Below are 20,537 nucleotides of genomic sequence, written 5' to 3'. Positions count from 1 at the left end.
ATTTTCTATGAAACTGCAATCTCTTTACTTTCTTTGATAGGTGGCTGTTGAGGGTGTGGAAAGAGAAAGATTTGTGAGAGATGGCCTAGAGCCAAGGTTTTGTCCGATGTTCTCACACTAAGCCTGCTCTACCACACCCAGGTACCAAGAAAGAAAGCTGGAGTTTTCCTCCTTAATGCTTTATAATGCTGTTTGGTGACTTCATCCTTCTTCTTCTTCTTTTTTAATCCTACTTCCGTAGATACTTATTTAGTTTGCTGTCACTTAATAAAATGAAGAAGGGCAGGGTAAATAAAAACTTCCTGGACCTCATAGTCTTGTGCTGGTTGTGGCTTCTTTCAATTTCCGTGTCTCTAGGGTGGTCCAGGGAATTAGTTCCCGCCGCCATCTGTCGGGACTCTTGGACCAGTGCAATCGCTCCCGAAGTAAGGCTTGGTCTAGGGAAGGTAGGGAGCCCAAGTGCCAGGAGTTAAGGCTCTTTAGCGTCAGGGGCACCACACTTGGATTTAATCCCACTTAGTATTCTATTAGCTGTGGACAGTTGGTAGGAGCTCTCAGAGCCTTAAGTTCCAGTCTCTACAACATGATGAGGAGACCCCAGCCAGTTCTGATGGCTGACTTGACACTCACTGAATGAATCATTAGCATCTCGAGAGATTATTGACACCGTTTTCCATGTAGAGAAGCTGTAAGTAGTGTGGCCACTGTGGCTGTAACTCATGATTGTCAGAGTCGGGATAATGAACAGGCCTAGCCCACTGGAAGAAGAGCCGTGTCTTTAACTACTTGGGTAGTTACATAACAGTGTAACAAGGAGTAACAGAGAAAAAAGGCGTAAAGCACCAGGTGCAGAGCTTCTGAGAGGGCAGCGCTCATTAATGGCAGTGTTACCACCAGAAGAGAGAGGTATGTCTTCCTGAAGTGCTTGGCTTTGCCCTTGTGTGGGAGATGCTGCCCCGGGACCGAGTGATCTGGGAGTGACATGGATCTTCCCACTAACCTGGGGTTTGCAAGGATTCCAGGGTTTCTTCTAATCCTGTTCTGTCTGCCAGCCTTATTGGTGAACATCTTGATCCCGAAGTTGCCTGACAGGTCCTGGAAGGAAAACATGGGCCACTGTGACTGAGTGGCCCTAGGGAGGGGCTCCCACTCCAAACCAGTTGCTCAAGAAGCACTTTGTGGGACTTCCTTCAGAGATTCTGACCTTTTATTTCCTAATAACTTACTGCTTTGCTCAGGGGTAAGATAAACCCTTAGGAATGAGTGGAGCATAGTGGGGCTACTATTTGAAGGGACATAAGGACGGAGGGGACACTGCAGGGAGGAGGGGTAAACCTATATGTGGGGTTCAGAGGAAGCTAGCATTAAGCTGCTTGTTTCCTTTGCCATGTGTGCTTTGGCTCTCTGCCCTGCCGTGTGAACAGCGGGCCCAGTGACCCATCTGACACTTCTACCTGATCCACCGCACTGACCAGGTTACAGCTAGCTGGACTCTGTTCGATCACCCCCCACCTTGCAGCTGTGGCAGTCTCCGCACCTTTTCTGAGCCTCAGTTTTCTCACTTCTGAGCAATTTGTAAGGATCAAATGAAAGGCCCAAAGCTCCTAGTGTGACATCTTTCATATTTCAGTGCCCAGTGAGCACCTACAGTCCCGGGCTGGTGCACATGAGTGAAGCTACAATCACTTTAGGGGGTAATGACCTAGAAAGGCTGAAACTAACATGTCACACACAGCCACCCAGCGTAGCCCTGTCCTGGGCACTGAGAGCTTGGGGTTTGGCGTAGGAGAGCTGCCTTATCTGACCGGCTAGTCAGGGACCACTTTCTGACCAAGGGATCATGCTCATGTGGAAAGGCCGGGCAAGCGCTCCAGGGTGCACGTGAGGTCAGCTTGCAAAGGGTTTCTGAGAGGGGAGGGTGACCTTGATTTGGTGGCTTATTCTGACACTCAATTATAAAGAGGTTTGAATTGTGTGGTGATTGGAGAGGATTTCCATGCTAATAAAGTCTTGATTTTAAAATGCAGATTTTTTTTTTTTTTTGAGACAAAGTCTTACTTTATAGCCCTGGCAGGCCTGGAACTTCCTATGTACACCAGGCTGCCCCGATACTGACAGAGATCCTCTTGCCTGTGAAGCATTGGGGCTTAAAGGCGTGCACCACCGTGTTCAACCAAAAACATAGGAATCTGAATCTTTACTGATAAAGAATGAATTTGAGAGGAAGCTGGAGGGGAGAGGTGTCATTTAAGAGCCATGAAGCTTCATTTCCTGCTGTAAGAGAGCTCTACCTGGGTCCAAGGGAGGCTGTGACTGGATCTTTCTTTTATCAGTTTGAATTGTGTAATATACCTTCCCAGGGGACATGCATGACCTTGGGGCATCTGGAGAGACGGGGGGGGGGGCATTAGTGAGCTGTTTAGGAAAGGGGTGGCTTTTATTATTTATTTTATTTAATTTTATTTTTTGTAGTTTAAAACCAAATATTTAGGGTTGGTGAGATGGCTCAGGAGGTAAGAGCACTGACTGCTCTTCTGAAGGTCCTGAGTTCAATTCCCAGCAACCACATGGTGGCTCACAACCATCTGTAATGAGATCTGACATCTCTTCTGGTGTGTCTGAAGACAGCTACAGTGTACTTATGTATAATAATAAATAAATCTTTGGGCCAGAGCAAGCAGGGACTGAGTGAGCAGGCTTGACCGGAGTGAGCAGAGGTCCGAAAAAAAAAAAAAAAAAAACCAAACCAACCCAAATATTTAATATTTTCATTAAATTGTTTTGATACAATTTCTCTTTTTGGTTTTTCGAGACAGGGTTTCTCTGTATAGCCCTGGCTGTCCTGGAACTCACTTTGTAGACCAGGCTGGCCTCGAACTCAGAAATCCGCCTGCCTCTGCTTCCCGAGTGCTGGGATTAGAGGCGTGCGCCACCACGCCCGGCTCTTGATACAATTTCAAACAAATGCCAACCAGAAGACAATGTCCAAAAACTCTGAAGAAGCAAGCTTCCAGACAAGGAACACAGCAATCACCTTCCATTCTAGCCACAGTGCTTCTGTCCATAATGGTGCCAGTTGTCCAGTCTTATCCCGATCATCAACTATTTACCACACCATCAATTTTCAGGATGCTCCGCAGTTTCGGTTGCTAGGGTCAAAGCACTGACTGGCACCAGCAGAGGCTGAACAACCATTTCCTCCAAAATGTTGACAAGAACAGCCTTTTGGACATTACTGCATCTGGCATTTTCTCCTTGGGCATGGCGGTTTCTTAGCTCTGTTACTGTAGAAATGGGATTCAGGCCAGTCAGTGTAGACGGAATGGCTTCCACACCGGTAACTCAGTGTTGGAGAGCACTCAGTCTGAGGCCAGCTCTGTTTCTGAAACACCACCTCCTGCAATAAGAGCTCCTCCTTTCTTTACTAAGCATCGGATAACACAGAGGGCATCAGAAATGGAGCGCTAGCTTCTTCAGTCACCACGCACGACAATTGTAACTGTTTTGCCTGGGCTTGTACAACCTGTAGATCTTGAATAGTTTTCCAGAACCATTTAAACTGACTTCCTCTGCTAAGTCAGGAGAACCCACCATGTCAGCAGTGAACTGGTCAACGTGAGCAACCGGTTTGGCTCCAATTGTCTTACATGAGTTCAATGTCTTCTCTTTCAATGTCCTTAAGCACCATAATCTTCATCTTGCTCAGAAAATGTAGTGCAAGATCACTAAGTGCATCTCTCAAGATAGACCTCTGTATGAGAAGACATCACATCCTGTTTTCTTAATGTGCTTCACCAAATTTAAAATATAGGCTCTCTCCTCTCGAAGCACTTGATCCATCTGGGCATAGTCAGATACTACTATTTGATTATCCATATCTGTTTTAGGAGCAGATGAGCAAAATGGAACATGCCCAATCTTAGCCTTTTCAGCTCCTGTTGTACCAGAATTTGCCACTTTCTGCATGAGAATGAGGCCTCCTGCCAGCCACAGTTATCTGTTGTCCCTCTGAGCTTCTGGACTATTTTAATATCTCTAAGATCTACACTGGTAGCTGTGGCTGAGTTGATCACTTTCATCACCGCACTGACACTCACCAGAGAGAGTAGACTTGGATACCGAGAGACAACCTTTGAATTCAGTGAAGTGGTTGCGCTATTTAACAAAGTTTCTCTATCACTCAGTGGCACAGGTTGAGACATGTCAGGAAGGACTTCAAGATCCTTTTCTGAAGCTTTCTGGAATGAGTCGGAAATGATGGCTGGATGTATACCTTTCTGCACAAGTTTGGTACAAGAGTCTAAAAGAGCCAGCAATGATGACAACCGACGTGGTGCCTTCCCCTGCTGCTATGTCTTGGGCTCTAGACAGATCCACCAGCATTTGGGCTGCTGGGTGTAATACCTGCATTTGTTTCAGAATGGCAGCACCACCATTTGTAATGGTCACATCACCTTTTCCATCTTAAAACATTTTGTCCATTCCTTTAGGTCCAAGGCTTGTTCTGATGGCATCAGCAACCGCTTTGGCTGTGCAAATGTTGCTGAAGCTAGGTTCTCCTGCATGACGACCTTGGTGCCGTCTGCGCTGGTTCAAGAGGATGGATGGACATGAATTCTGGCCTTCTGTGAAGTAACGGTCTCCCTGGCAGACTCCTCCATGAACCTTCAGAAAGCAACACCTGGGAAGAAGCAGTTTTTATTACTGTTTATATAGAGAGAGTACTTTGTCTGGATGTGTGCTGTGTGCATGCTTGGTGCCCTTGGAGGTCAGAAGGACACAATGGGTCCCTTGGAACTGGAGTTACAAATGCTTGTGAGCCACCATGTGAGCACTGGGACCTGAGCTTGGGACCTCTGCAAGAGCAGTCAGTGTGTTTAACCGTCTGTTCATTTCTCCAGCTCCAGGTAAGGAGCGGCTATTGGATGAATGTCAGTTTTATATCGTTCTTGTTTTTCAGTTGTCCAAAAGGGCAAAGATAACTGTGGCGTCTTACTGCTTCTCTGTAGATACAGGATTTGTCAATGTAGAAACTCTCCTGAATAAGAGGTGTTATCCAGACAATCCTAGGCTCAAGGAATGAATCCTCAAGGAATGAATCCTCTGACTCCTAAGTAGCTGGGGCCACAGCTGCACGCCCCTGGCTGCAAATTCTTGTAGTTTCCCAACTTGCAAAATCATCTCGCAAGAATTATCTGATTCTTACCAGAGTGTTTGCAGGCAGCAAGGCAAGTGCTTGTCTGGGCAAGGAGAAGTTGTCTTTCCGAATCTTCCAAATGGAGCTTTTCCTGCGGGCCTCATTAGTGTTTCCTGCTCCTGGTGAGGAGACAGGCGCTCGCTCCTACAGATCAGTTCATTCAGTGCATTTGGCTAAGTGCTCAGGGGCTCTGTGAATGGAAGTCCACGGAAGGCAGATGGACGGTCAAGAAAGTGTGATTCTGCAGGTGGTTTATTATGGAAAATTGTAAAGCAGGGAAAATGGGTTTCTTCATCCCACCACTTGGAGACATAGACACAGCTTAGCTTTGTTGATAGTTTTTCAAATTGTAGCTTAATTGTATTATTTCATTCTGAAGGGCACAGTCTAAACTGTATCTTAAGGTTTCTTCTCAAGAATCTTTTTAAGATGGTGGGACTATAGTGTGGAGATTGACATGATATATCTATATATCTATATCTCATATATACATATATATCTCATATATACATATATATCTCATATATACATATATATATATCAATCATACACGCACACATACACACACACACACACACACACACATATGGTCTCTAGAGTTTTTCTCTAGATTGTGAGCTTTTCTTTATATTTTTTTAATTGAAAATTTAAGATATCATACAGTGACATGGCAGTGGTGGTGAATACCTTTAGTCCCAGCACTCAGGGGACAGAGGCAGGTGGATCTCTGAGTTTGAGACCATCCTGGTCTACAGAGTGAGTTCCAGGTCAGCCATGGCTACACAGAGAAACTGTCTTGAAAAACAAAACCAAAAGCCATCACACAGAGTAGTGGGTTCACTGTGCATCTCTGCGTCGGTGTCATTGGGCTGACTTTGTTCTGACTTGTTCCCGTTCTTCAGTACCCTCCCCCATCTGGCTGTGTCCTTTCCTCCCCCAGCCCCCCTTCTGCTTTCTTACTTGGATGCCCTCCCTTCCTTTCTCCTCTCTTCCTTAAGATCTCTCCCTCCTGATCTCACAATTCCCTCTCTAGTTCATTGCTTGCACACACACACACACATTGTTTTAAATCTGGGCTCTGCATGTGAGAGATGGCATGTGACATCTGTCTTTCTGAGTCTGGCTCATTTTCCAGTGAATATCACGATTTCATTTTTCTCCATGGCTGAGTAATAGTCCATTGCGTGGATGCACCACAGACAGTTTCTTTATCTGTTCATCTGTCCAGGAGCACTTAGGCTGTTTCCATTTCTTGGCTACTGTGACCAGCACAGCAGCAATCATATATGTGCCTGCATCTCTGTTGACTGGAGTCTTTCAGGCAAATGGCCAAGAGTGGGATAGCTCTGTCACAAGGGCGCTCTGACTTTGGCTTTTTGAGACATCTTCATACTGATTGATGTACAAATGGTGTGCCGGTTTACACTCCCATGTTCCCTTTCCCACATCCTCCCCAGGAGGATACACTGCTGTCCTTAGCTTTGTTGATGATGGCCATTCTGACACAGGAGATGGACTCTCAAAGCAGCTTTCCTGTGCATTTACCCCATGGCCTATGGCTAAGGATGTTGAACACCTTTTCAGGAATTATTTTGGCATTTATATTTTCTTTCTGAGAAACATCTATTCAGGTCATTAGCTCACTTATTGATTGATAGGATAATTTTTGGTCTGTTTAATCAGGCTCCCTCTCCCTCTCCCTCCCCCCCCCCCATGGGGTGATACCATTTATATACTGTGCCCTTTAACCAATTGTAGCTCAGGCTGGCTTCAAATCCACTATGTCAAATATAACCTGAAACTGGACCTCAGCTGTGCACCAACCATGCTGAGCTCTGGGGTCCTGGGGATTGAACCCAGGGATTCTCACATGCTAAGCAAGAACTCTGCCAACTGAGCTACTGCTCTAGGCTCCACAGTACCTCACATGTGTCAATTCCTGGTGTGAAGTTGGCAAACGATTTCCCTCTTTCCCTGAGTGTTTTGCTCACTCTGCTGGTGGTTTCTTTTGCTGGGCATTGCTGTTGTATTTCTTGCAATCCCATTTGCCAGGTTTGGAGATTTAAAAAAATATTATTTAAGCCTTTTTTCATCATCATCATTGATTGTACTCATCATTGTACTTATAGGTATTTTGCCTGCTTGTATCTCTGTATATCATGTGTATAGAGTCTCCTCAGAGGCCAGAAAGTGAATCTTGGATTCTCTGGAACTGGAGTTCCAGATGGCTGTGAACAGCTATGTGGGTTCTGGGAGCTGAACCTGGGTCCTCTGGAAAAGAAGGTTCTGAACTGCTGAGCCATCTCCCCAGCTCCATTTTTTTTTCCAAGACAGGGTTTCTCTGTGTAGCCCTGGCTGTCCTGGAACTCACTTTGTGGACCAGGCTGGCCTCGAACTCAGAAATCTGCCTGCCTCTGCCTCCCGAGTGCTGAGACTAAAGGCGTGCGCCACCAAGCCCGGCTGGATTCTGCAGTTTTAGTCCTGTTAAGTTTTAGTCTTAAAATTATAATTTTTGCTGGGGAGGCAGAGGCAGGTGAATTTCTGAATTCGAGGCCAGCCTGGTCTACAGAGTGAGTTCCAGGACAGCCAGGGCTACACAGAGAAACCCTGTCTCAAAAAAAAAGACCAAAAAAATTATAATTTTTGAACTGAAGCTCTCTTAGTATCAAAATAAAACTCTAAATCATTGAGTCCATAGAGAGACTGGGAATTTTATAAAATCATAAGTGCAGTCCACAGAGGGACTGGGAGCCTTATTTTCCACATCCTTTCCTAGAACACCATTACAGAACATCACAGTGTCTTGTATGACCTATTTTATCCAAGTAGCTAAAGCTTAGCAAAGTTAGCAAAGACCAAGACGCCAGACATATATCTTCAAGTCAGTTGCTGTTAACCTAAGTAGACTTTATTTATCAAATGTATTTCATTTATTAAACACATGTTGTTTTTATCTAAAAGTTTCAGGATAAAATCATCATATAAAAATCCATCCTGCCGGGCGTGGTGCGCACGCCTTTAGTCCCAGCACTCGGGAGGCAGAGGCAGGCAGATTTCTGAGTTCAAGGCCAGCCTGGTCGGCAAAGTGAGTTCCAGGACAGCCAGGGCTATACAGAGAAACCCTGTCTTGAAAAACCAAAAAAAAAAAAAAACCCCAAAAAATCCATCCTAATCTACTGTATCTCAGAAACTGTTGTTTCCTTAGTCTCAAAAGGAGATAACAAGAGTTGATTTTAAGTTTCATATAAACATACAATAGCAAATTAAGGTTACCTGTATATAGGTTGTCTTTTTTTAAACTATTAATCTTTTTGTTACAAGTTTTAGGTTAACTTTTTTGCTTGGAATTTTACATGTCTCTCTCCTCACCTCCATTGGTCTTACATATCCTGAGAGAAAGTTTACATTTCAGCAAGAACTTTGACTATCCATGGCCTTGAATACAACATTGTTTTGTAAATAAGAACCAAGAAAGAGGGAGAGAGCAAGCCAAAGAGCTGGATATCTGCAGTTACATTTGCCATCTTAGTTCTTATATAAATTTATTTCCATTAAATAATTAAATAACATGAGAAATGACAGTAACAAAGAAACTTACCACTTATGGTATGAAATGTTTCCTAAGGGGATGTTAGATAGTACTGGAGACTTTACCCACTTGTTCATAGGTGGAGCCCCTCCTTATTTTCAGAATTTTGCCTGTATACCCTAGATTTTCCAGCCTTTGAGGCCTACTGCAATTAGGGCGAACTACTCAGGAAGAGTGACCGAGTGCTTAGATGAAGGCCTGGTGAACCTGCCCATCTCATTCTTTGAAATAATTCTAACTTTTAACAAGTCCAGCTTAGTTATTTTAAACAGGCATGTTTGGAGTTAGTAACAGAGAGATTTGTGGGGTTTTTGTTTTTTGTTTTGTTTTATTTTTCAAGAGAAGGTTTTCTGTGTAGCCTTTGCTATCCTGGAACTCACTCTGTAGACCAGGCTGGCCTCAAACTTCTAGAGATCCACCTCCTGGGTGCTCGGACTGAAGGCATGTGCACCCTTGCTTGGCTATTATAGAGAGATTTTAAATGGTTTGTTTGTGTCTGCAAATGGAGGCAGACAACCTGAAAAGCTTAGTATTTTTTTTCTTAGTTTCATTAAGTTGCAGAATAATATCTGTAACCTAGAGACCATTAAATAGAAAACTATAAAACCCAGACATCTACAGGAACTCAGAAAATGTTGGCATCTTGTTTTTGTTTTCTTTATGAATTTTTGTTTTAAAAAATCCAGATTTTTAACCATAAGCAATAAGCTTATAAATATGAAAGGAGAGAAAGTTGATATTTTAGTTATTTAAATCACACAGTGTCTTTTCTTGGGCCGTTTTGTTTTCTCTCTTGGTCCTAGAGTCAGACGACCTTCTCTTCTTTGTGACTCCTGGGAAAAGGCCATGACTCAATGCAATTATAGTTAAAGACTTATTGATTAGTTGCTAGCAGGATGAACAGTCTGCCAATGTGAGATTGTCATGAGAAAGGGGTGGAGGGAAGGATTTTTAAAGGGGAAAATCACAAGGAGACCTTTAATATCTATACAAGCAAGCAAACACTGGTCTGTTCTGCCAAATTAAATGTCTAATGCAACTCAAAGAAATCTTTGGGTAGCTGCATAAGTAAGTTACAAAAGCCAAAAAAAAAAAAATCATTTAGTCCCATCATGACAAGTGGATGACCATGGCTGTACATTTTGGGTGAGGATCACAGAGTCAGGGTTACTGGGAACTTATCTTCCAGGGACTGAGTCAGAGACAAATGGCTGCTGGGTACCAAGATGGATGCCTGGCATAAAATGGAGCTTCTTAGGCATCACAGTACAAGTGAAGTAGTCAACTGAGGAGCAAAGCTTTAGTGTTGTGTGCAGGGTAAGGAAGGTGTGAGGGACAGTATAGTTCCTGTGTCCGCCCATTTCTACTCCCACCCTTCTGGTTTGAACCAAATAGGGCTTGTGGATGGTTACCTAGGAACACTTCCATTGGGGGATGTGGCTTCTTGTGCTCCTGTCAATACTGTATTCTTCCTCATCCTATATAAAATTAGCATAAGAAAATCAACATAATAAAGTATGAAGTATATGAGGGTTCCCATCAGATTCCTTTCACACATACGCCATACCCAGGCAAATGTGGGTACCCTAAAAATAGTTTCCTAGGAATAAATGTACCTAATAATACATTTGTCATTTTTTATTCTGAATGTAATTTTTTATTACATTTGTTTACTTATATGGAGCGATCAGAGGACAGACAATCTTCCAAAGTTGATTCTTTTCCTTTACCATGTGGGTCCCAATGATCAAACTCAGGTTAGGCCTCGTGGCAGTTGCCTTTATTCTGTGAGCCACCGGGCAGACCTTGTCCATCTATTTTAAGTTCCATCTGTGATGGTTGATATATGCTTGAAAACCATCACAGTAGCCAAAGTATTCTGATCACTTATCATGTAGGCTTACCAGCCTGAGACCTATATATAATAAAGTCAATTTCATTGATTATAATCATACCTGGGTATTACTGGGTGCCTAATATTTTGTATTTGTTGGTCTTTTTTTTTTTTTTTTTAAATCTCGTTTGCTGTATGTAGCTCCAAGCATGGAGAACTCTGAGTTCTTTCTGGGCACCAATTGTGAGACAAAGCTTTCATCACACATAGCTCAGACTGTGAAGAAATTCTGGTTTGCTTCATGAGACTTTGACCTTTAAACAAATCATGCCCAGGCTGCCATTGGTGGGCAGTCTCTCCAGCATCCAGTTCTGCTTTGTGATCTCCTTCTGCCACCTTTTTCACAGCAAAGAGCTCCTCAACTCTAGAGCTGAGAGTGTAGCCCGACTTATCTTCTTAGTGATAACTTGGGGGAAGTGAGTAGAGGGAATTTCTGAGAGGTCTGCGTTTCCTTCTGTGATTGGGCGGTTCGGTTAGTTAATGATCTCCCAGTCATCCATCTTCCTGGGGAGACCGGGGCCATGACCCAGCCTCTGTCTAGAGGCTCAGGCCAGAGAAATATAACAAAGGAACTTTTACCTTTGACCTTTTCTGCTTCATCTTTAACATCTAGCAGCTTGTTTTGCTTTTTCCCAGTTCTCAGGCTCTGGTTGCTTATGTTTATCCATTTTTAGTCTTGGAGTGAAAATGAGAGTGTCTATTAGTAGGGCGAAAGAAACCTTGACGTTTACAAAGTAAACTTTCACGGAAGACTGCCCCTACCCTGCTCATCGCACTCCCTTCCTCTCCCCAGCCACTTCTCAACCCCATAGTACCACAGCATGGTGTCACCTGATAACCCAAGTATGTGTGCAGGGTTTCCTCAGGCCTGAAGCTCCACAGTCTGTCTGTGGAGCTGGTTATATCCCCTGCATGTGTGTGGGGCCAGTGGTCTACAAGTGCAGCAGGTCTTCAGTCTCCATGGACTGATTTTTCTGTTAGTGCTCTGTGTGTGGGAGTTGATGTGTACCACATGTGTGCAGGTTTGCCTGCAACGTCCAGAAGTGAGCGTCGGATGCCATGGAAATGGAGCTTGCTTTTTCTTTTTCTTTCTTTTTTTTTTTTTTTTTTTTTGGTTTTTTTTGGAGACAGGGTTTTTCTGTGTAGTCCTGGCTGTCCTGGAACTCACTCTGTAGACCAGGCTGGCCTCGAACTCAAAAATCCGCCTGCCTTTGCCTCCCAAGTGCTGGGATTAATGGCGTGCGCCACCACGCCCGGCTGGAAATGGAGCTTTATAGGCAGTTATGAGTTATGTGAGTGTTGGGAACTGAACCCAGTCCTCTGCATATGCAGCCAGTGCTCTTACTGCTAAGCCATTATCTCCAGCTCAGACGCAGAAGGTGTTTAAAAAAAAACAAACAAAAAACGAACTGGCAAGGGGGATATCATTTGAGATGTAAATGAATGGAATGATTAATAAAAAAATTAAAAATTTATTTTGAAAATCTTTTATTTATTTGGCAGCAATTGTACCTCTGGAGAGAAAGCAACCCTCCAGGGAAGGGAGTGGAGCATACAGCTAGTCGGTGAGTGAGTGTCCCTGGAGCACAGCAGCTAGCCCAGGAGGAAAGGCAAAGGAAGCTCAAGAACCGCAGGATGATAGGAGGGGATGACGGCAATGAGGAGGGTGTAAGATAATGTCTGGGCTCCCTCCCTTGCCACCTGGAAGGAGAGTTACCATCAGGGCCTGTTATGGATATGGACATAGGTTCAGTTCTGGGGATATAGAGAGACATCAAATATAGTCTCTACAGCTGCTAGAGAGCAGGGACTCTGGTCCCTGCCTGGGAAGCTTGAGAGAGTTGTATCTACTCTACAGGTAGTGGGTTAAGAGGCTTGCCATGCAAGCCTGGCGCCCCGATTTTAATGCCTATGTAAACACGAGAGAGAAAAAACAAAGTTGCTCTCTGACCTCCACATGTGGTGGATGGCGTGTAGCCTCCTCTTGAGTAAAGTCTTCCTTAGAAGGGTGGTTTCTACAAGTTTTTAGCTTAACAAAAAAGAAATATATAACAAGCGAATGAGTCAAGGTTTTCAAAAGTGTTTCTTTTCTGGGTAGAAATGCCACTAGCATCATTATAGATAACATTTATTATCTACCAACTATCTTGTAAACGTTGGCACAATGATTAACTTCTTGTCTTTTGACACCATCCAACTAAGTATAAACTGATCTGGTTCCTGCTTCATATAAAGAATACAAGGAGCAGAGACATACTGACCTTGCCTGAAGTCTCCCAGAGCTGGGGACTCAGGAGCAGGAGTCCAGCACAGGTGCTCTGGCTCAGCAACCTGTGCCCTTAACCAATGTGGCTGCAGGTAAGTCATGCAAAGGGCAGAAGTGGCCGTCTCTGCCCATTCCTGCCTGCACTTTGGCCTGGGATGCTCTGGGTAAAGCCTGGTCAAAGGGAGACTGCAGGATATCTTCCACTCCACCTGTCCCAGGGCACAGGGAGGCTTGCCTAGCTCAGCAATTTTGTTTGTTGGGATGTCTGACTGTTTTGTCAGCTGCTAGAGAGCAGGGACTCTGGTCCCTGTCTGGGAAACTTGAGAGAGTTGTAAATGACTTTGCGTTTAGTCATCTCTAGTCCAGCATTCACTGTCTCAGGCCAGGCGCATTTGCTCATCTGTGCTTTCCCCAAGCAAATCTGAAGTTTTTAGAAAAAGATTTTGTTTATGAATATGTGTATAGATGTATAGATGTTTTGCCTGCGTGTACAACTGTGTATCCTGTGCATGCTTGGTGCCTACGGAGTTCAGAAAAGGGCATCATTTTCCTTGGAACTGGAGTTACAGATGATTGTGAGCCTCCATGTGGTGTTGGGAACACTGAACTCAGGTGCTCTGCAAGAACAGCCAGTGCTAGCCGGGCATGGTGGTGCACGCCTCTAATCCCAGCACTCGGGAGGCAGAGGCAGGCGGATTTCTGAGTTCGAGGCCAGCCTGGTCTACAGAGTGAGTTCCAGGACAGCCAGGGCTACACAGAGAAACCCTGTCTCAAAAAACCAAAATAAAAAAAGAACAGCCAGTGCTCTTAGCCACTAAGGCATTGTTCTCTATTCCCTCTCCTTTTCTTTTTGAGAGAGTATCTATCTTACAATGCAGTGTTAGCTGGTCTGGACACTCTCCATAGACCAGGCTGGGCTTGAACTCCCAGAGATTTCCTTTCCCTCCTTTCTTCCTCACCTCCTCACCTCTCTCCCTCTCTCCTTCCCTCCCCCTTCCTTCCTTCCTTCCTTCCTTCCTTCCTTCCTTCCTTCCTTCCTTCCTTCCTTCCTTCCTTCCTTCCTTCCCCCCTCTCCTTTCTCCCTCCCTTTTTTTCCTCCTTTCTTCCCTCTGTTTTCTCTTTCTTTCTTTTTTATTGAGACTGGATATCTCTTTGACTTTGGAATTCACCAGTTCCCCTAGGCTGATTGGTCAGCGAGACTCTGGAATCTGACTGTCTTTGCTTCTCCGAGTAGTGTGGCATTACTGCTGCCCAGGTTATCATTATTATTTTAAATAAGAACAGATTCAGGTCCTTATGCTTGCATGGCAAGCTGTGCTCACTGTGCTATCACTGGGCTCCTCTTTTTGTTTTTGTTGGTGTAATGGGGATCAAGCCTAAGCCTTGGGCTTGCTAAGTAAGCCCTCTGCCACTGAGCTGTGTACCAGGTTGCCTTCAACTTTTAAACTTTTAGGGGTTAGTTTAAATGCTTGCTGCTGGCAGTGCCTTGATCCTTGTTTCCTTTCTTTCTGCATTGTGTGTGTCTGTCTCTATATGTGTGTGTGAGTGTGTATGTATGGTGTGCTTGTGTGTGTGTATGTGTGTATAAATGGTGTGTGTGTGTAGGTGAGTGTGTGTGTGTGTATGGTTAGTATGTGTGTAAATGTGAACTCATCTGTATATGCATGTGTAGAGGCCAGAGATTGATCAGGGCGTCTTTCTCCATCTTAATTCTTTTTAACATTTATTTGTGTGTGTGTTTTCCTGCATGTATGCACGTGCATCACATGCATGCCCAGTGCTTGCAGAGGTCAAAAGAGGGCATCAGATCCCTGGAACTGGAGTGGTAGATGGTTATGAGCCACCGTGTAGGGCTTGAGAGCCGACCTGGGACGTCTGCAACGTAGTATGTGCTTTTCACCACGGAGCCGTCTTTCAGCTCCTCCACTGTGTTTCTGAGACAGGGTCTTTCACTGAACCCAGAGATCGCTGCTTTAGTCAGATGGCCTGAGCAGTGGGGACTTCAGGACTGCCTGTCGCTGCCACCCCCACCCGCTGGGGAGACAGTGCGTGCTGCCATGCGTAGCTTTAGTGTGGGTGCTGGGGATCTGAACTCAGGACCTCCATGCTTGCATGGGAGCCAAGTTACAGACTGAGCTGCCTATGTGTTTAATTGTATTTGAATGCTGTACAATATATCAAAACATCATATTGTACTTCATTAATCTGTACAATTTTATATCAATTAAAAATAAATTTCATTTAAAAGAGCCCCTGAGTTTGAAAGGGAGCTGAAGGGGGAAGCTGTTATATAGGGAGGGATTGGAGGAAGGAGAAGAAAGAGAGATGCTATTTAATTATACTTTGGTTTTTAAAAATTGCAAAATTTTACCTAAAATATTTGCTAAAGGAAGATGAAAGTAAGCAGCCAAACTTGCTGATACTTTATGTCTCATGCACTTGTATGTACACACATTCACTTGTATGTGTATACATGCAATCATATGTATACACATGTAATTGTATGTATATCCATGCACTTATATGTGTACACATGCAATCATGTCCACACATGAACTTGCATGTACACAATGCATTCATATGTACATACATGCACTTGTATGTACATACATGCACTCATATGAACAAACATTCTACTTGTATGTATGCAAACTTTATGCCTCTTAAGTGTCCAGGGTCTTTTCTTTTTTTTTTTTTTTTTTGAGACAGTGTCTTGCCACTGGCTTGCTGCCTGGCTTGGTTTCCACTATGTAGATCAGAATGACCTGGTACTTGTGGTAATCCTCCTGCATCAGCCTCTCAAATACTGGGACCATAGATGCATACCACTACACCCAGCTTTGTGGAACTGTGGCATGACAACAGGACAGAGCAGCAGTGTCTCCTGTCTCACATTACATCACACTCACATGTTTGAATCCTTTGCCCCGTGTTTTCCAGATCAGGACTCTGTAGGAGCTTCGAAGCAGGGTTGTCATGAGGTGCTATGCTGCACAGAGTCCTCAGCTGGTCCCTCTGCCCCGAGACTAGAATGCCATTCAGACACCACCTTATGTCCACCATTATGTTATCTTGTGGCAGTTGGGATTTGGAAGGTGTATTTATGGTTATAAATCAGTTGGTTTTGATTAATCAAGAAGAGATCGTCTATGAGGATATAATCTAGTGAAATAGGTCTTTCAAAACCAGGGAGTTCTCACTAGCTTGTGTTGAGGGGATGGGATATTTGAGATGTGTCTCCTTTGTTTAAATGGAGGAGACTATAGGCTGAGTAAGACCTTAGATGGGTCACCCCCTGTCATCAGGGCAGAGTCGCCCTCAATCTATCACTGCAGGGAACTGAACCAGCGAAGTGACAAGTGTTACTGAAGCTTTTGCATACAGTGCTGGCTGTGTAGCTCAGTGGACAGCGGCTCAGGGCCTCACATACCAGAGACTCTGAGTTCCATCCCCACCTAAAATAAGGTGGTGAGGTGCACAGGCCTGTGATCCTAGCTATCCCAGAGGTGGAGGCTGGATGATAAGGAGTTGAGGCTCACCCAGTCTCTAAACGATGGAAGGAAACTCTGATGTAAATAGGATAATTTATCACACAGCAATAGAATGGGGTATTGGTGTTTTGTATGCAGTAGATTGAATTAGGTACATATTTAATTTTTAAAAACTGAGACAGGGGCTGTACATTTAGCTATTAAATGTACAGGTACATACTGCTCTTCAAAAGGACTTCAGTTCCGTGGACCCACATCAAGTAGCTCACAATGGCCTGTAACTACAGATCCAGAGGGATGTGAGATTTCTGACCTCTGAGGGTGCCTGCGCTCATGTGCACATACCCTTCCCCCGTACGTATGTTCATATGTATGTGTATGTGTGTATGCATGTATGTATGTATGTATGTATGTACGTATGTGTATATGTGTGTGTGCATGTATGTGTGTGTGTATGTATGTATGAGTGTGTATGTGTGTGTGTGTGTGTGGTGTGTAGAGGAGCATGGAGACGGCTCAGCAGACTCAGCAGTTTTTTTTTTTAAACTGGACATTTTCTTAATTTACATTTCAAATGTTATCCCCTTCCCCGGTTGTCCCCCTCCCAGAAATCCCCTATCACATCCTCCCTCCCCCTGCTTCTATGAGGATGTTCCTCTACCCACCCACTCCCACCTCCCTGCCCTCGACTTCCCTACACTGGGGCATCTATTGAGCCTTCATAGGACCAAGGACCTCTCCTCCCATTGGTGCATGACATGGCCTTCCTCTGCTACATATGCAGCTGGAGCCATGTGTCCTCCTTGGTTGATGGTTAGTTCCTGGGAGCTCTGGGGGGGGGGTTGATATTGTTGTTCCTCCTTTGAGTTGCAAACCTCTTCAACTCCTTCAGTCTTTTCTGTAACTCCTCTATTGGGGACCCCACACTCAGTCCAATAGATGGCTGTGAGCATCTGCCTCTGTATTTGTAAGGCTCTGGCAGGACCTCTCAGGAGACAACCATATCAGGCTCCTTTCAGCATGCACTTTGTTTTTTGTTTTTTTTGAGACAAGGTTTTTCTGTATAGCCTTAGCTGTCCTGGAACTCACTCTGTAGACCAGGCTGGCCTCGAACTCAGAAATCCACCTGCCTCTGCCTCCCAAGTGCTGGGATTAAAGGTGGTCGCCACCACGCCTGGCTAGCATGCACTTCTTGGCATCCACAATAGTGTCTGGGTTTGGTAACTGTATATTGGATGAATCACTAGTTGGGCAGTCTCTGAATGGCCTTTCCTTCAGTCTTTGCTCTACACTTTATCTCCATATTTGTTCCTGTGAGTATTTTGTTCTCCTTTTAAGAAGGACCGAAGCACCCACACTTTGGTCTTCCTTCTTCTTGAGCTTCATGTGGTCTGTGAATTGTATCTTGGGTATTTGGAGCTTTTGGGCTAATATCCAGTTATCAGTGAGTGTAGTTATCATGTGTGTTCTTTCGTGATTGGGTTACCTCACTCAAGATGATACTTTGTAGATCCATCCATTTGCCTAAGAATTTCATGAGTTCATTGTTTTTAATAGCTGAGTAGTACTCCATTTTATAAATGTATCACATTTTCTGTATCCATTCTTCTGATGAAGGACATCTGGGTTCTTTCCAGCTTCTGACTATTATAAATAAGGCTGCTATGAACATAGTGGAGCATGTGTCTTTATTACATGTTGGAACATCTTCTGGGTATATGCTCAGGAGTGGTATAACTGGATCCTCAGGTAGTACTATGTCCAGTTTTCTGAGGATCTACCAGACTGATTTCCAGAGTGGTTGTACCAGCTTACAATTCCACCAGCCATGGAGCAGTGTTCCTCTTTCTCCACATCCGCACCAGCATCTGCTGTCACCTGAGTTTTTGATTTTAGCCATTCTGACTGGTGTGAGGTGGAATCACAGGGTTGTTTTGATTTGCATTTCCCTGATGACTAAGGATGTTGAATATTTCTTTAGGTACTTCTTGGCCATTCAGTATTCCTGAGTTGAAAATTCTTTGTTAGGCTCTGTACCCCATTTTTTAATAGGGTTATTTGATTCTTGGGAGTCTAACTTCTTGAGTTCTTTGTATATATTGGATATTAGCCCTCTATTGGATGTAGGATTGGTAAAGATCTTCTCCCAATCTGTTGGTTGCTGTTTTGTCCTATTGACAGTGTCCTTTGCCTTACAGAAGATTTGCAATTTTATGAGGTTTCATTTGTTCTTGATCTTTGTTCTTGATTCTTGATCTTAGAGCATAAGCCATTGGTGTTCTGTTCAGGAAAATTTCCCCTGACTCTTCCCCATTTTCTCCTCTATAAGTTTCAGTGTGTCTGGCTTTACAGTCTTAGCAGTTGAACGCACTTGTCACCAAGCCTCATTCATGACCTATCCGAGTGGATACCTGGAACCCACTGACAGAAGAAGAGAACCGATTCTCGCAAGTTGCTCTCTGATCTCCACATTGATGCTACATCACACGCACGTCTCCCTGTATGAATACATGTATATAAAGAAAAAAATAAAATAAAGTTAAAATCTGTGGACATGTAGCAAAGAATCTTTCATCACATGTCCTGCTTGCTTTAGCAGAACATCCTCTCTCCTGTATCTGTTACAGCAAAATGTTCCTTTATGTGTCTACCTTAGCCTTTCACACCTGTGACCATTTTAACAAAACGCTCCTTCAAGTGTTTGCCTCAGCAAAACACCATCCAACTGACTTTCCGAAGAACCCTTAAGTTATCACTTCAGTTGTAAGCCAACTAACGTGTGTGCTGTGAACTAAACGTGGTCCTTTGCTAGAGCAGCAAGTCTTCTTGGCCCTGGACCATTCTCAGCATGTCCTCATCTCCCATTTATTGAGATGGAATTTTGCTTTGGTTAGGATGGCTTAGACCTTCTGGGCTCCAGTGCTCAGATATGTGCCACAGCACCCAGCAAGTGTCACATATTCCACTTTACATATAGTTATCTATTTAACAGTAGATTAGTATTTTATCCTGAACACATGATGTTTGTTCAGTTCATCCAATGATGGATTTAAAAATATATTGGTTATAAATTATAATGCTATGAACATTCATAGACAACTCTTTGTATATTTATTTTTTATTTTTTTGGATAAACATCTTGGACTGAAATGGCTGGGTTGTAGAAGTGTTTATTTAACTTAATGGGAATGTATCTAACTCTCTTCTAGAGTGGTCATACCAGTGTAGGTCTTCACAGCATTGTGAGTGTGCAACTTCTAATCTCACAGCCTTTCTGTTTGCACCTTGAAGAACAACAGCTCATGCATGTTATGCCTGTCGCATTGAGTGCACACACACGTCATGACTGTTGCATTGAGTTCTCGATCACCCTCTAATCTTCTCCATCTCTGTGCTTCAAGTTACTGTTTCTGGATGTTCAGGGGTTGTGAGAATCACTTGAGAGTTTTCCAAAATATTCAAACCCAAGTCCCATGAACATATTGTCTCTTCTTCCCCAGGAATGGAGTATAGATTTATGCATGTTGAAAAAATTGCCTAAATGATGTACAACCCTAGCTAAAAGCCATGGCCTAGCTTCTACCTACTCTAGCAGGGAGCTTCCATTGCGAACCTTGTCAGTTTCTTTTCCCACTGACATGATAAGAGATCAAGAAAAAAAACTTAAGGTTTATTCTAGCTCATGGATCAAGTCCATCATGGTGGGAGGGTAAAGGCAGGAGAAGCTTGAAGCAGCTGGTCTCATCCTGTCTACACTCAGGAAGCAGGGAGTGACATATGCTTGGTGTCACTCATACCTTCTCTCCACCTACACAGTCCTGGAGACACCACACAGGGAGGGGCCTTCACAAGTTAGAGTTTGTGAGTGGGGCCTGAGCACTTTTAACAGATTTCTCAATGATCCCAGCATGTAGCCATGTTTTCTGTCTTCCATTAGATTTCTCTGTAAACTCCTTTGGTGCTAGGGATCAAACACAGAGCCCCACCCTCCTGGGCAGGTGCTTTGTCTCTGAGCTGCCCCTCAGCTCTTAACTTCTCTGTCTTTTTTGAGACATTTGTCCCTTTCAAATTTTGTATAATTGTTATTATCTGTGTCTTCT

General features: G+C 43.9%; 1 long non-coding RNA gene and 1 pseudogene across 1 annotated transcript in view; one reads left to right on the top strand and one right to left on the bottom strand.

Moving 5' to 3' along the window:
* Positions 1-20,537, top strand: part of LOC115031508 (uncharacterized) — a 151,845-nt gene that overhangs the window by 62,027 nt on the left and 69,281 nt on the right. The window lies entirely within an intron of this gene.
* Positions 3,099-6,695, bottom strand: LOC110297416 (T-complex protein 1 subunit delta-like; annotated as a pseudogene).

This window comes from Mus caroli, unplaced genomic scaffold (genome assembly GCF_978045245.1).
Source record: "Mus caroli unplaced genomic scaffold, Mus_caroli_1 scaffold_8, whole genome shotgun sequence".
Taxonomy (NCBI): Eukaryota; Metazoa; Chordata; class Mammalia; order Rodentia; family Muridae; genus Mus; species Mus caroli.
This window is presented reverse-complemented; position numbering and strand designations above follow the sequence as displayed.